This window comes from Leopardus geoffroyi, chromosome C3 (assembly GCF_018350155.1).
Source record: "Leopardus geoffroyi isolate Oge1 chromosome C3, O.geoffroyi_Oge1_pat1.0, whole genome shotgun sequence".
Lineage (NCBI taxonomy): Eukaryota > Metazoa > Chordata > Mammalia > Carnivora > Felidae > Leopardus > Leopardus geoffroyi.
The window spans coordinates 141,958,317-141,973,633 of NC_059338.1; the positions used below are offsets into that span (position 1 = coordinate 141,958,317).

General features: G+C 48.3%; 1 protein-coding gene across 4 annotated transcripts in view; it reads right to left on the minus strand.

The window, feature by feature from the left end:
- The window catches only part of CHD7 (chromodomain helicase DNA binding protein 7), a 196,072-nt gene extending 180,996 nt beyond the window's left edge, over window positions 1–15,076 (minus strand). For 3 of the 4 annotated variants that reach the window (XM_045455148.1, XM_045455149.1, XM_045455146.1), the window contains exon 1: window positions 14,745–15,076. The gene's annotated coding sequence lies outside the window, so the exon portion shown is untranslated. Of the gene's footprint in view, window positions 1–14,056; window positions 14,173–14,744 lie in introns of those variants that run through there. The other variant, XM_045455147.1, reaches the window with a different exon arrangement.
- Between the last annotated feature and the right edge of the window lie 241 nt (window positions 15,077–15,317).

Below are 15,317 nucleotides of genomic sequence, written 5' to 3' on the forward strand. Positions count from 1 at the left end.
CACAGGAGAACGTCACGCTGCCGGAGACAGAGCCTCCACATCACGCTCGTGCAGAGGCCTCTCTGGCCGTCCCACAAGGAACAGAGGCGGAAGCAGGGCCCGGGCTTTGCAGGCAGCCCTGCCCCACAGCAGGCTCCTAAACTCCCAGTCAGGGTGGCAGGAGGCAGGCAGCAGCCGCCTAGGCACCGAAGAAAGATGCAAAAGGGCAGGAAGTGGCGGGGGGGCGGGGGGGACTGTCCCCCAGACACTGGTTACTCCTCGGCTCTCCTCCGGTGCAAGGAACAATGACGGCAAAGGCCCAGCAGGCCCGGGACTGCGTTCTAATAGCCAAGCGGGTGTCAGGGAGAGTGCAATGTAGTGGAAGGAGCGAGGATGCCAGCACACAAGGAGAGGGCACCCTCCAAAGAGAAGGAGCCTGCCACAGGCCAACAGCGGCCAGGATCCTGGGAGCCAGGAACTGACGACATCAGTGCAGGCTTGAGATGTGGGGCCGAAATTCAAGAGAAAGAGCTAGCTTCGGACTTTCAGGCTTTTGTTATGGCAGGAAGGAAGACTTGGGTTTTAGACAGGTTGGGGACATTAAGGATAGAAGTACGGGAGAGGTGCTGGAAACAAAAATACAGATTTAGGAGTTAATCACACGGAAGCAAGAGCTGACACCGTGGGCCCAAGATCAAGCCGAGATCAAGACCCTGAGCGCAGGTTGTCCACAGGGAGTAGGAAGAAGAGGAAGGAGGAACTGTGAGGGCATCAGAGGCGAGGTCCAGAACCCAGCAGTGCCCCCGTGCCAGTGCCAAGGTTCAGAGGGACGAGCGTTAAGAGGCCAGGGTGGCTAGCGAGGGCTCAGGCAGAAAGGAAGGGAGGAGAGGTGAGAAAGAGCCTCCGTGTGGATGCTCCGCTTCACCCGTCCACATGAGCACCCTGTCTCTTACGGACAATTCTGCCAGGCAGTCTTCAAAGACGGAGCCAACCCACTCGCCACACTACTGTGTTGAGATGACTCCCATTTTAAAGTTATTACGGGCCCTTGGAAACGACACGGGCTTGAAATGCGCTGTCCCAGAAGAGTGCCACTGCACGTTCACCTGTTCGTTTTTTCGCCCATCCGCCACATAAACTAGACCCGCGTGGACCCCAAGGTTTTAATGATTCTGGGCCAGGAAGGAAAATAAAATGGAACAAATACGAAACAAGCTGTGGTCCATCCCTTTTAGCACCACCTTTAAAGTGGACTCGATTTTTAAACTCTTTTTTAAATTCTTTTTTAAACGTTTATTTATTTTTGAGACAGAGACAGAGCAGGGGAGGGGCAGAGAGAGAGGAAGACACGGAATCTGAAGCAGGCTCCGGGCTCCGAGCTGTCAGCACAGAGCCCGACGCGGGGCTCGAACTCACCGACGGTGAGATCATGACCTGAGCCGAAGTCGGACGCCTAACCGACTGAGCCACCCAGGCGCCCCATCGATTTTTAAACTCTTAACCTGTTTGTCCGTCGTCACCCCTTCTATTAATTGGTCTGCCAACTCGCAGCTACATCTGACTCCTTTGCATGTGAGAGAATAATATCACTCGCGATATTGAAAAAAAATATCGCAAATATATGTATTGGGTTTCTTTTCTCCTAAGCTATTTTACATTTCCCAGGTATGCCCACCATGTAACTAACACATTTACCCAAATGTGTGGCTTTTTAGAACACGTGAGAAACACCTAGATAAAAATTTAGTCAGCTTTTAGATGGATGGCCCGCAGAGATTCTAATTCAGTAGGGTGGGAGTAGAGGAATCTGCATTTTTAGCAAGTGCTCCAGGGGACTGTGTTAATTCTAAAGAATGAGAATGGTAAATATCCATTTTAATATTAGTTATTCTAATCTTTCTATGTCAACTTTTTGTTCCCTTTTCTTTATTTTGGGGAGAGAGAGAGCACGCATGAGCGGGGAAGAGGAGCAGAGGGACAGACAGAGAATCTTCAGCAGGCTCCGCGCTGAGCTTAAGACATGGGGCTTGATCCCGCGACACTGGGGTCATGACCTGAGCAGAAATCAAGAGTTGATGCTCAACCAACTGAGCCATCCAAGTACCCCATCACCTCAACTTTTAAAATAACTACATAAAATCCTGAAAATCACCTAAATGGACTCAGTTTATGGTCCCTTGGAAAAAACGGATGAAAACGCTACCTCAGCCCAGCTCACCACTGCACTCTTCTTAAAGACCAATGGATGCATTATTTCTGCAAAGCAACCTTCTGAATCCCGTTGAGGTAGAAGGTGGAAAGGAGGAGATAAAAACATTCTTTAAAAGCTGCTTTTCTTCCCCCAAAACGATGGATGCGCATTTTCTATGCAACTGTCTCAAAACGTGACAAAAGGGAAAGGTGGGGTTCCTTTTACAAAGTAGAATACTGGAAGAGTAAGAAACACACAAGTAAATTTCACAGGGATACGTATTAATGCCATAGTGCTTTGAATCAAAAGCCCCATTTCCTTACCTCTAGCCTGGTGTCCATAGGTGAAAAAGTCAAATCTCTTACTAGATCCAACAGCTGGCCCAAGCAGCCATTTTTAGAGAAGGTAAAGGTAATAAAGAGTCATTTTCCAGCTTTGCCAAAGGAAGATGATGTTGTTGTTATTATTACTGTTATTATATTATTATTATTATTATTATTATTATTATTATTATTATTATTGTCATTATTACCGTGGCAGTGACCCATAAAGAAAAGTACCAATGATATGAGCCATTTCCCAAAGTTCGAAAAAGCCTGAGTGGCAGAGAATGACAGTCGTTCCTCAACATCGACCATTCTGCTCACCAAAGCCTGGGTTTCCGGGCAGCCCCTTGGACAGCTCACTGTCTTCCGCTCACCACACCGAGACAGTCAAACGATGCTACGACACACTTTCCAGCTGCAGCACAGTGGCACTGCTTGCCAGCCAGCAACTCAGTTACAGCAGCGTCACCACCGGTGAGCTCAGCCGTGTGGGGAAAGGACCCTACTGCGTTATGGCACTGTGTTCTCTCACATGTATTTGAAAGCACAGAAGACAGCGCCTTCCTTATCCTGCCGGACCCCAGCAGCCAAGGGGAATGACTCTCAGCAGCCCATACCAGCCACAGAGTTCCTGAAAACACCAGCCCAGATGTTTATTTTTGCTTTTTAATGAGAGGGGAAAATGGAAAACTTAAAATGCTAATTCCAGTGATAAACCTAGCTCTGAAGCTTAACACAATCAAGACAAAAATTAAAACTTGAATTGCACACACACACACACACACACACAAATAGCAGAGCTTAAGTTTTAACTAGAAGCTCACTGTATTCAAGCTAGTCAACGGTTTGGGTGGGGGGTGGGGGGTACCCTATAAATACCAAGAAAATCTGGAAACATCACCGTAGAATATTTCTACAGGGAAAAGCGGTATTAGGATTTGGGACTTTATTTATTTTTTTAACGCCCTAGTAGAAAAAGAACACACATCCACTCCATAACCTACAAGTCTACTGATTTATACATTTGAATTTTATACCTATTTAAGCCATGCAACGTATGGCTGCAGGAGATGGGAGAGCATGCCACTTGTGAAACACTTCACAAGGAGGAAGCACATTCACCCAAGTTAACATAACTACAAAGAGCAAGTGACTGGGAGCCTCAGTAGCATCCCAGGTTCTTTCCTGGGCAACTCAAGTCCTATGTAAGGAGAAAAGGATGGTAAATGTATTACAACTTGGATAAACGCTGGCAAGAGACGTTGAGGAAGTCAATTCTGTAGCAAACCGAACACTCGGATGCCGGCTCTTCTTGGACTGACAAAGGAACACAGGAGCGGAACACCAGTTAAGTCTCACAATGAGCACGCATCTTTCAGGTTGAAACCATTCGCAATTAAGAAGATACAACATCTGAGGAAAAGAAGCTTCAGAGCTGTAATTCGTTAATAGACACCTTTCTGCCTCTCAATTTCTCTCCAGGAGGCAACCCTCCAAAATACAGGTCTGTAAGATCTTGATAAGCTCTTCCTACCCTTCTAAGGCCTACATCATCTCGATGGGACCAAAGCAACTTTCGCAGAGAGGTTAATGCCAGGCTATTAAATGAGCCTGCCCTGATTGGAGTCTGAAGTCTAGCTGTGATTGGGGGCAAATTTACTAAACGATCTCTAAGACTCCATTTCCTCGCCTATAAAATGGCAATTATTGCTCCTACCTCAGCATTTTGATTCCTCCTACTGCAGGATTCAGGGAAACCAGCTCACGTAAATAAGGAGTTGAGCAAAATGAGTCCATGCTCCGTAAGTGTTAGCTACTGAGATCAAGCCCTTAGGGTCAGTCACCGTTATTTAAGAAACTTTTGGTTTGACACAATTGCTTTAACTTGCAGTAAAGATGCAAGAATGGTACAGGGAACTCCCATGTATCCATATTTATCAGCTGTCTGCATTTTGCCCAACCGTTTTATTTTGCCCTTAAAGTCGCTTTTAAGTGAAAATACAACGGAATAAAATAAAACGAAAGCTGTCTACGCTCCATCTCTTCCACTGTCGTGCCAGTCTCAATCGCAGTGGAATTCGAAGGGAACTACCCCAGAGCCTTCCCCTCCCAGAATAAGGGAACGTTCTCACTTTCCAGGTGCTACGCACACCCCAGACCCTGGCCCCAAATCTACTTCCGCTTCAGATCCCATCTCGTCTCTTCCTCAAGCAATAAAAATAGTTTGGAGAGGACAGGACTGAATCCAATGTTCGGCAACTTGAAGACCAAAAGCTGCAGATTGCGAGAACACGCTATAGCCTTCCAGTCTGAATTGTGAGGTTCTAATGTTCCGGAAGTGATCAAATAGGCCCACACCACTGCCTGTCTAGGATAACACCATCCAGCACTTTCGGAGAAGTGCCCGTTTGGGGAAAAGAAGGAATGACCGGTTGGCTAGCAAGACAGCCACCATTCAGGTCGTTGGTGGGTATCTTAAACATAGCTCCAGAGGAAGAGCTACTCCCTCAAATTTTTCATTTTTATACCTGGAATATCTCAACTGCCTCTGAGTAACCAGCAAGAAGTTAGCTAAATAACATCTAGTTATACACCAGGAGAAGGGCACATATAATTTTACGTCTACTCCTGAGGAAAAGTGAAAATGGCACAGCCAGTCGCTAATGCAGCCCTCACTCATTCCTTTCTAGTCATAATTTAGGGTTCCGGCGGCTGTTTAAATAAAAAAAAAATCAAGGGGTGCCTGGCTCAGTCAGTTGAGCGTCCGACTTCCGCTCAGGTCATGATCTCACAGTTGGTGAGTTCGAGCCCCATGTGGGGCTCTGTGCTGACAGCTCGGAGCCTGGAACCTGCTTCGGATTCTGTGTCCTCCTCTGTCTCTGCCCCATCCCCACCCATGCTCTGTCTCTCTGTGTCTTAAAAGTAAATAAAACATTAAAAAAAAATTTTTTTTAAATCAAGACGCATGGTTTAATAAGCTCAATGATAAAGAGTCAGCTAATAATAATAAAAACTATTCAGTACATATGCCACATACTATACCAAGTGCTTTGGGGAAAGTATCTCACTTAATCTTCCACCATAACCCTGGAGCTGGTAGTCTTATTATTTCCATTTTTATGATTCACTCCTTGATCTATCTGATGTCAGAACTCAAGTTCTCAGCCACCACAGAATAAAAACGTCCATAAAAACAATTGCTCTCGCCTCCATGGGAGAGGAAGGGCATAAAGAGCAAAAGGCTTGGGACCTAGTCATTAGACATGTGACCCCACAAATACAGGAGGCACAAAAAGAGGAAGCGAGGACAGAAATAACCTGGACTGACCGGCTATAGCAATAGAGTAGGACATAGGAGTACAGGGCGCTGCTGGTAGTTTGCCTAAAAAAGACAGAACTGATGGTCTCAGAGCTGGTCGGGGACACAACAGAGCAAGATGGCTACACATGCAGATTCTGGATACTGGCCGATCTGGATTCAAATCCCTCCTCCATCACTTGCTAGAGTCGTGAGGCCCTGGACGATTTACCTCTCAACCCAGGTCCCCACATCCACAAAATGGAGATAATAATTCTACTCATTTCCTAGGTTCTGATAGGTGAATGAAACAACCCATTAAAACACTCTGCATCATGCCTACTTGATTGGAAATGCTCAATTAATAACTGGTGGTTAGTAGTGATGCTATTACTGGTATTTTTAATGCTGTTTTGTGATTTCTACACCACTTTGGCCGATTGCCCCGATACACACCTAATAGAAAAAATAAAGTTTTTTAATTTAATCAAGATTTATAACTTCTCAAGATGAGTCTGCATGATTGTTCTGACAAAATCAATACACCTGCAATTGGCCAAAGCAAAATCCCAAGCACAAACAAGGTCAAGTATACAAGAATATAAAATACTGCAATAGAGAGGTTTCAAAAAAAAGTTCACCTTGAGGATGTAGGCTAACAGTCTCAATATGTTAGTCCCATCCATAAATAAAGGAATTTCTAGACCTGTACACTTTAAAATACATCACCAATCAAGGCATATTTTTGATAGTAACCTAGGCCCAAATCGATTCTATTATTCACTTAGTGCAAAGGCAGGAACTGCCTTGGAAACTAAAGCTTATCATTCTACAAGGGACGTCTCACTATTTGCCTTAGTATCACATTAAACATAATAGTTTTTAGATGTGTTAAAATTATAGACATTTGCTAATTATCTTTTATTTTTTTTTTAATTTTTTTTTCCAACGTTTATTTATTTTTGGGACAGAGAGAGACAGAGCATGAACAGGGGAGGGGCAGAGAGAGAGGGAGACACAGAATCGGAAACAGGCTCCAGGCTCTGAGCCATCAGCCCAGAGCCTGACGCGGGGCTCGAACTCACGGACCGCGAGATCGTGACCTGGCTGAAGTCGGACGCTCAACCGACTGCGCCACCCAGGCGCCCCGCTAATTATCTTTTAAACACCAACAGAATGGATTCTGTTATGGGTATCTTACAGAAGAATATCAAGAGAACAAAGTGGACTCTTAAAAAAAAATGAAAGTAGTCCCCCAACTTGCCACAGAACTAGGGGAAAAAATTAATCACTGAGGTATCATGTATCCTTGATCATACCTACTGCAGCTACTGGGTAAAAATCTCGTAAGTGAAGGATACCAGGGAGAGTACGCGACGTGTCAAAAGTAACACGGGTCTGATCCCCTGCCTTTCCCTACACAAAGTCTCAATGTGGCAATCCAGGTCTCGATGTCCCCGTGCTGACAGTGGCTCTTTGCCTGCCCTCCCCCGCCCCCAACACATGAGATACTTGGTGGAAAAGTCAAATCTGCTATCTCATTGGCCGCTGCAGAGTGGGGCTGGGAGAGGGGAGGGCAAATGAACATCCTCTTTCTTCTTCCACTAACACCCACATCACAGGAACCAGCATGCAGCTTTCCACTGAGTGTCTGCGAAGCCAATGATTTCTTAAACTAGAAGAATACACTGTTGATGAGACCAAAGAAGAAAATATATTTTAAAACAATCAAGTTGAAGAAACAGTGTTATAAGTCAAAGAGTAGGTGACCACAGTCCATCAGAAGGGAGAGTCAACACGCCAAGCTTTTCTACTATTCCACCAAATGGGAACATCCTACTCCTGAATTTTACATTTCGCCAAATAATCGCTCACAACAGCTAGCGGTAAAATTCTCAGATGAAGCATGTCCCTATGACCAATGTAAGTCCCTAAATTAGCCTGCAAAGCCACACAATCTTGCCTACCCTGAAGGAGACGGGAAGGACTCTGGCAGACATGACATCACAGTGGCCATCAGAAAAGCCTACGAGGGGCAATGTAAATGAAAGTACCTTTGAAACAGACCCCTCCCCAAAGGCAACGCGTCCCAGAAAAGATACCTTTAAGTCTGATTTATAACAAAAATACATGGGCAACAGCATCACCTACGTAAACCAGCAAATACAAAAACACAAACATTTCCCTAAAATGCTGTTTCAAGATAAATGTTCAGGATCGTCACAGTTTATCTCATTAGAAGCTTCTCTGGATTTAGCAGTTAGCATCTCTCATTTGCTACCAACCATGCTGTATAATCCACTTTTTATGACGATCGAACAAAGTGGCTTTTAAGATAATTTGCATATCAAAGTTTACACACACTCCACTAAAAACCAGGTAAGGAACCTACCTCGGATGGTATTTTGTCCACAATCATTTAAGCACTGTATTCATTTCTACCACACCCGTGTATGACTTCAACTGGCCCCTAAAACATGCCTGAGCACAGGGGGGACCCACCAGCTATCAGCTGAGCACCCAAGGACCTTGTGTCAGGACACAACTAGCAACAGACATCCACCGGCACAATGCGGAGATACGGAAGAACAAGATGCGGCAGAGCCTGCTTACCAGAGGATTCTATTCTCCATCTATGGTAAGCAAGTTCATACAAAGTGCTACGTATTAGGCAAGTAGTAAACCAAGTGCCATATAACAAAATGCAAATAACAAAGGTTTCTGCCCACCCCACCCCACCCCCCCATTCATTGACCCTCACCAGCACTCCTTGATGGGCTCACCATACACCATCTTTTGAGAAAGCTGGCAGATTATTTGGGGAAAGTTCTGGAATGCTACTGGCAATGGAAGCAAGACTCAGCAATGGCATCACGGTCCACTATCTGCCACCTCAGTCATATGCTATCAGAACTGATAAACACCCTCCTCAAGTCTGGTCCCCGACACGTGCTCCCTGCCTCAGGAAACAGCATCAGCAGCCAGTCAGCTAGCCAAGCAGGGTATGTGCTAGAAATGTACACTCCCTGACACCTTCTCCCTAAGAGCCAATCTATGCTCAAGTCCTGTGCATCGAAGATCCTAAGCGTTTCTCAGACCAGTCCGTTTTTCTCCATCCCCACGGCCACCGATTTGTCCAAACCATTATTATTTCCCCATCGCACGGACCACAACGTCAGCAGGCTGGATGCTGTCCCTGACCTATTCTCCCTCCTCTGCCCCATCGCCAATTCTCTTCCACAAAACCTGAGTCTGCTCATGTTAAATACTGCTTAACACTCACCAGTGGCTGTTTAATTTTTTTTTAATCCCAAATTCCATATCCTTTAAGCCCCAGCCAAGCTGACCTCTGCCTGCCTCTCTAGTCTCATCTCTCTCTGTGCACCTCAAACACACTCCCTGCCTCTAGGTTAGCTAATGCCACCCTCTTCTACCATCATTCAGATGGCAGCGCTAAAGCCACCTCCTAAGGAGTGACGCCCCACACAGCTAGATGAATCCCCAAGTCTCTCTCATCCCTCCCGATACCCACTGCACAGCACCCGGGACAGTGCCGTTGCTTTAGTTCCGTTTTCTCTGGGTCCCCCATGTCTTCTCCTGGCAGCACTGTATTCCCAACACAGCACCTTGCAGGTGGCAGGGACCCAAGAAATACTCGAACTGATGAACAAGAAAACAGACAAATAAGGAAAACTGACCGCCATCCAGAGGCATTTGCCTGACACCTACAGCAATTCAGTGGCTAAAAGGGCCACCGAGGAAAGTGTCACCGATTCCACACTGGCACAAGCACACAAGCCCACGGAGCACTCAGCCTTTTACGGCCAGGTTATGCTTCTGCATTCCTGGTCTACATTATTTTTTTAACAGAACCCTCTAGAAATACTTCTCTGAGAAGACAATCATCCTTGCAGCCACCTAACGTTAGTTAAAAGGTACAGGAATCCAGTTACGGGAATGAACACAAGCTTCTAAGATGAAAACAGTAATCAAATCTTGGAATAATTATTTCTACATTTTTCTACATGGATAGTCATAGTTTTCCAAAGCAAAAAAAAAAAAAAAAAAACCTCCAAACTACTACACGGTAGAGGCAGATAAATTATTATTGGCTTAAGAACGCCTTTAAGACCTACGTTATATCCTTAAGCCAAAGGTACTTTTTGCTCAGAACGTAAGAGGGAGAGCTAGCCTCCTCCAGAGCCAGCTCAGTCATCCAACAAAGACAAACCCAGTGCCTCCCCTACGCCAGCACCAAGCTAGGCACCAAGAAGACGACAATGACCAACACGGCTCTGCGGTAAGTGGGTGACCAGCCAGATGCATGCAGCTCATTTAATTAATCTCTCTGGGCTTCAGTTTCTTAATCTGTAAAATGAGAAAGCTGGACCAGCTCTCCAAGGTCCACACACTCTACATATCCAAAGTTCCACTAAGGATTGTAAGATGAATTTCTATTTGACAAAATCATGACGATTTCCTACTGCTCTTTGTTATCTTTATCACGCAGGTGTGGTTTCATTTAAGAATTTTAATATATTGATGAAAGTAAAATATTAAAGAGCAGTAGTAGCATTTTTAATTACCTTCCCAGATCCTAACTACCTCCGTGATCAGCTATGGAATTCTGCCGTAATTGCAACCCGACCTGAATGATACCCAAACTGAAATACAACATCACATCTTCATATTTTTATAGAACAATTAAGCGATCGTTACTCCCAACTTCTTTTATACTCCAACATCATCCATCATCCTTGAGTATCAAAGGTTTTCTTTTAGAAGTAATACAAAATAACGAAGTTTTCTAGAAAAACAAAAGGAAAATTTTATCTCCCAAACTAATAAAGCTATATGGCTTTATAGGAAGTACTGATAAGATACACAGTACTACTAAATTCTGAACTGCTAGTGACATGGAAACATAGCTCTTCAGAAAGATACACAAACGTGTCCGTACGAATGGACAAGACAATGAAGAGTCACCCAGGGCCCACGTGTTCCTGACACGTCTCCACATCACCCCAAATGTCCCTTCTCCGTCTTTTTCTAGCGAATTTGGTGAGCTTCGTGACCTAGATCTATTTAAGTGCTTGTTTGTTTACATCCAGAAAGCGGCTGAATACTGAAAGGGAATCACTTTGTTACAAAGCTGAAGTTTTAAGCGCCATTGTTTGTAGTCACATATTTTGCTCAGCCCTGACTAAGCATTTTTATTCTTGCAATGCCTTATTTATAGATAAGATGGCCACGGCATCTGCTATCAAATCCGAAAGGCCAAATATGGACAATAAATGATGAAAGAGAATGGCTCCCTCCAAAGTTAATCTTAAAAGTTAAACGTGAGTGTTTGGTTACCTAAAGAAGTCTCTCCTACTGGAGGGGAAACTCTCTGAGGGGAAGCATCGCCTCTCATGCGTTGTTTACACTCTGAAAGGTCTACCAATGATCACTGAATCAACAGTAAATAATGGATGGTGACTTTATAGCAAGCAAACTTTCTCAAGCACAGGGAAGAAAATGTTGTAAGCCTAGGTCTGAAACAACTACTCTACACTTCACACTTAGATTACTCCGTGGGTCACACACAGCTCCTACACTGAAGCCCTCAGACCGTGTTCTCTCATAGATGAAAGTGCTCTTTTTGCCAAATTGACCTCACTGCTTAAAAACCATACTATTCCTATAAATATCACATTATTGACTGTGTTTGTATGACAAAAAAAGTTGTAATATCTCTTTGATACATTATCATAAAGGTACCCCTTGTGCTATTCGTTTTAACTCAATAAAAGACTCGCATGAAAAAAGTTTTGGAAATAGTCCCATAAGTTGAACTGATTGAAAACTAAACCAAGTACAGGTGAATCTACAAAAGTTCTATTCTAACACTAAGTTACTGGGTTGCTATTTTGAACTTGACTTCTATATTTAAACTTGGGGAAAAGACATCATTATTTTGTCCTCAAAAGAGGAAAATAATGTTTGAGTTTTTAAACCATCACCATCATGTGTGCACAACCTGTATCATTTCTCTACCCTGACTTCCATGTCAAGAAAAAGAAGCCATTTTTTTAAGTTAAATTAGAAATACTCCTGTTGATTAAACCAACGTACCTAGAGTCTGGAATTCACATACCAGTCTATACTATTATTCCTTTCTTACCTAAAAATTCATTTGAATCTTGAAAACCCCAGAAAAAAAAAAATTCCTCAGGCTTCAATTTACTGGCTTGCACAGAGGGAGGAAAAAAAAAAAATAGAATATATCAAGAGAATATAAATGATAAAATACATAGTGCTGGAAAATAATTCTTAAGTGTCACCGTGAGGAAATTCACCTGTTACAAGCCTCACAAGAATCCACTATTCCGTCATCAGGACACTAAAAACGGGAGAATACCATATTCCCACTATTTGGCAAAATAAGAAAATTTAGTTCCTAAAATCTATCGCCAAGTCCCTATCCATTTCCAAATTCTGTTTACTTTGTAACTTTTTTCTACAGTACAGATTTTCCAGGGAAAATAAACTTTTCGTGAGCAAATCTGAAAGACATAAAATGTCTCCTACTTATTATTACCTAGAAAGGCAAAACGAGTACTGCTCCGTGCCCCAAGCATCTAGCTTTCAGCCTCTTTATTATCATTGTCAATGAATGGGCCCCAGTCAAATGAAAGCTGCCATTTTAGGGTAAAGACTGGAGGGCTTCTGTTGTGCAACAGCAAGACAAAAACACTCCGCGACAGATGTACTCTGGGGGCTGGGAGACGGATTCAACTTCATAAAATCACTGCTCAAGTTATTTCTGAAATAAGAATTACCTAGTACTCACACATTACACAATCTACATAGAATTATAACTGGGATAAATCAGGTTCCCATGCTGCTAAGGTCGTACTCACTAAGATTTGTTTGTCATCGTTAGAATGGATCTGTAAGGAAATAAAGAGAACTATTTTTTTTTTCCCCTATCTGATTATTACGGATAGTGAGAACTCCCCCCTCTCCTTATTGGGAGAGAATTGGGGGGGAAATACACTCCACCTCTTTGAAAGGTATTGCCCACTGCGAAGACGGCTTAAATTAATATTTTTAGAAAATAAAAATCTGGGCCTTCACACAAATCCTTTAAAAATAAATTAAAATATTTAACGTACCCCAGAAATCAGGCCCAGAGGATGGGCCGATTTCAAGATAAGTTATTTAAATCGATTGCTAGATAATATACAATGGGAAACTAAAAAGTATACTTAGCGAGTGGAGAGCTGGATAGTGTATCTAATTCTAGCAATTCAAAAGGAAACTCTCCATGTGGGTTGCTACTTTTCTTTTGTCCATTGTCTGTTCAGAAGAGGGGGGAAAAAAAACTAGTTTAAAATCGAGGCGTGAACAGTCTCTAAAAGTGACCTCCGGGAAAACCGTCCGACCCATAGCAGGAGCACTCCCCGCGCCGCCCGCTCTACGGGGGCGCTCACAAAGCGGGCGGCCGGCCGGGAGTTTGGGGTGCGCTCCCACGGCGCGGGGCTCCTCGAGGCAGAGCCATCCGGAGAAAGGCGGCTCGGTAATGATGGCTGCTCGGGGCCGGCGGCTCCTTCCCCGGAGCCTCCCGACCCCCCCCCCCCACCCCCGCCCGGGATCCGCCGCCCTCCCCACCCCACCCCCCCACCCCCGAGCGGCGCTCGCGCGGACGCGGCTGCCCTGCACCGCAGCCCACCGGGTGCCCGCGCCCCTGCACCCCCGGTGAGCCCAGTCCCCGGTGCGAACCAAACAAACAACGCGTCCCCCGCCGCCCTCCTTCCTCTCCCCGCTGACCGCTTGGCCTCCAGCCACCTCGGCCGTTCACGCTCCGAACCGCGGATCTCTGCGGGGGCAGAGCGCACCCGGGCCACCGCGGGGGCCACCTGGTGAACCCCCCCCCCCACGGCGCTGACCCCGGCGGGGTCGGGGGGTGGGGAAGCCGAGTTGCCCTAGGGGGGTTAAAGTCGCTATTATGCAGTCGCCGCCGCCGGCCCGGCCAGCTCGGCAAGGTGGGGTCCCCTCCTCGCCGCGCCTCCCCGCGCTCGCCCCGGCCCCGCTCCCTTTCTTCTCCTCCTCGAGCACTTGGGAGCCGCCGGGGAGCCCCGGGAGCCCCCAGCTCCGGGCTCGCAACTCCGCGCCCGCGGCCGGCACCGGCTGGGGTCCCGACGCCCCCAGCGCCGCGTGTTCGCGCCGCCCCCGCCCCACGCGGCGCCCCGCGCACTTTCCCCGCCGCCGACCCACCTCGCCCGGTGGCCGTCCCCGCGCGGGCCGGCGCCGCCGCGCCAGGAGGGACGCACTTTGTTCGCGCCGGTGCGGCCGCCGCTCCCGGCGAGCGCGGCGTGGTCGGTCCGGAGCGGGGGGCGGGGGCGGGAGGCGGGGGTCGCCGCCGTCCCCGAGCCGCCGCCGCCGCTCAGCCGCCCCGCGCCCGCGCGCCCATCGCCCACTCGCACTTGAGTTGGAGCCCAACTTTTCCTCCTTCCTTTTTCTTTCGAATGGAGCCGGCAACTCGTGCTCGGCGCCGGCGGGAGGAAACGCGCTCGCGCTCCCCCGCGCGCAGACACGCTCCCTCCTGTCCCCCGTCCCCCCCCCACGCCGGCAGCACAACAAAAAGCCATTTACATGCGAGGAAGTGACCCTCGGCCGGACCGCGCGCCCCCGCCGCCGCCGGCCCCGCGGACGCAGGCAAAAGTTGGGGCGCCGGGCGGCGCTCGGGGCGCGGGTTCGGGCCCCGCGGGCGGCGACGCCGGCGACACGGCTCGGGCGGCGCTGCGCTCCAGCGCCGGCCCCGGCCCCCGCCCGCCCTCGCCCCTCGCCCCGCACACGCCCAACTCCTCGCTCCCAACTCCTCGCGCGGCCCCGGCCCCGGCCCGGAGCGATTTCCTGCCGCCGCCGCCCCTCCCGGAGGCGCCCGGCGAACTCTCGCGCTCACCGGGTCGGTCGGTAGGGCTCCTCCGCTGCCCTGTGCCGAGGGGAAAACAAAACGCAGAGCGGGCTCCGGAGTTGGCTCGGCGGCCGCGGCCAGGGGGCTAATCCACGGGCGCGGAGTTGGCCAGGGGCGAACGGGGCTCTGGCGAGTTTCAGGGTCTCCGGGTCCCCGGGCCGCCTCTTCAGCGGCGCTCCTTTGTGTAATTTCACTCGATTCAAGTTTAATCCGATAGTTCCCGAGCACGAGCGCGTCCGCACTACCACGGCTCAACCCCCGCGCCGCCGCCGCCGCCGCCGCCGCCGCCGCCACCGCTGCCGCCGCCGCCGCCGCCGCCGCCGCCGCGGCCCCAGCACGCCAGCGCCTGCGCGCGCCCGGCACGCCGCGCGCGCCCGAGGCCGCGGGGCCGCGCGCGCCCGCCGCCGGCTCCCTCAGCGCCGCGCCCGCGCGCCGCCACCTGACGTCAGGCGCGCCTGGCATAATTTATGCAAGAATTCGGCCGGGGTGGCGGAGGCCGAGGGAGAGGCCGAGAGAAAGGGGGCGGCGCGGGGCTGCGGGGCCGCGGGCTGCGGAGGGCGG